Genomic DNA, 2,122 nt, shown 5'->3' on the forward strand with positions numbered 1-2,122 from the left:
TTCTGTATTTTAATTTGAACTTGTATAATGTATTTGTATTTGAATTTGAATTTTGAATTTTTTTTTTCTTTTTCTTTTGTTATCCCAACATATGAAATTTATGTATTTTAATTGTATAATGTATTTGTATTTGTATTAGAATTCGAATTTTGAATAATTTATGAATTTTTTAGTAATTATGGTTTAATGTTATGTATGCGAAAATGTAATTACAAATTTTTATAGGAATTAATGATTAAAAAATTATTAATTTTAAATTGTTAGTGACAATTTTAAAACCGTCACTAATAATTATCCATTTTAAAATATTAGTGAATGTTTCAAAACTGTCATTAATAGTACAGTATTCGTGACGAATTCCAAAAGCGTCACTAAAGCCGATGTATTAGTGACAGTTTTAAATTCGTCACTAATAGTGTATCACTAGTGACGATCATGGAATTGGTGACTAATACTCTACTATTAGTGACGATTTTGAGATTCGTCACTAATACTCTACTATTAGTGACGATTTTGAACCGAGCCAATGTAGAATTTATTGTGACAGTATTAGGGTTTTAGTGATGGTTATAATCTGTCACTAATACTCTATTATTAGTGACGTTTTTAAAATTCGTCACTAATAATTATTAGTAATTGCAATTATGGCAGCTAATTCAAAAACGTCACTGATACTTATAAAACCGTCACTAATACTATTAGTGACAGTTTTGTGATTGTAGACACCCTATTTTTGCCTAAGCCAAATAGAACAAGGGGTGCCCTTTTTATTATTTATTAGTATTTTTATTAGTTTATTTATTCTTACTATTATTATTATTATTACTATTATTATTATTATTTCTTTATTAGGATTATTTGATTTATGTGTCATAGTTTATTTATTATACGGGGGGGTTGAGGAGGAGGAATAGGAGTCATTGAGGAGGAGGAGGAGAGTAAGAGGATGGGGAAGGGGAGGGAGGAGGAGGAGGGGGACCTGAGGAGGACGAGGAGGAGGAGTGAGGGCGGGGATGGTGAGGAGGACGGAGGTGAGGAGGAGGAGGATGCGTAGTTTATATGAGTGACTAGGAGGGTATCTACATGAGGAGGAAGAGTAAGAGGTAGGGGTGTGACTAGTCTAGGATTAATGAGATTATTATTAGTATATTGGGAGAGACTATTATTATTATTAGTTTGCGACAATATATTTATTATTATTATTATTTGTTATGATTATGATATTTAATTAATTGTTATATATTGTTATTATATTATGAGTGTTTTCCTATATATTATTTATACTTTATATTTTATGATTATATTATTAGTGCTTACTATTATTATTATTATCACTATTATTATTATTATTATTATTATTATATTATTTTTATTCTCTTATTATTATTCTTATTATACCTATTATTATCATTATAAAAAATAAAAAAAACAAAAGATAAAAAGGAAAGTTATTAGGGTTTTTTGGGGGAGAGCCTTTAAAAAGGCTTGGTGAGAGAGGCCAAGGGGGGGCGCAGCGCACAGCGCACACGGAGACACACAGAAAACAAAAAAAAGAAAAATTCTACTTCTTCTTCTTCTTCCGACGCCGCCAAGCCCGTCTTCTTCTTCATCCTCCACCCATCTCCATTCTCCCTTCCGCCCCTCAATCTCTTATTCTCCCCTACGCACACAGCTCCCCAACTCTCTCCATCTCTTACAGCCCTCTCCCAACACTCTCACCGCTGCAGACAGCAGCTCCCTCCGGCTCCACAGAGGCTCCACTGCGGCAGTCCTCCAGCCCCCTGTCATAGCAGTCGTGACCGCACAGCCGCTGCCTTCTGTCCCTCGCCGGCCAACTTCTCCAGTCCCGACAACACCACTCCAGGCCCTGTTCTCGGCTAGCACAGCCCCTCCACAATACCAGAAAAAGCCCACCAGCAGCAGCAAGTTCCTTGAACAGCTTTGACAACTCCAGCAGAGCGGAATCCGAGACACCATCTGCCGGCACTTCCACTCGCGGTGTCTTTCTCTATTCCAGCCATTGTCTCCGGCGTCCCTCCATCATGCCCACATCCTCACACACATAGGTAAGTCCCCGGTGAGCCCCCTGTCTCCTATTTCTGCATGCCGGCCACAGCACACA

Source organism: Malania oleifera, chromosome 4 (genome assembly GCF_029873635.1).
Source record: "Malania oleifera isolate guangnan ecotype guangnan chromosome 4, ASM2987363v1, whole genome shotgun sequence".
NCBI lineage: Eukaryota > Viridiplantae > Streptophyta > Magnoliopsida > Santalales > Ximeniaceae > Malania > Malania oleifera.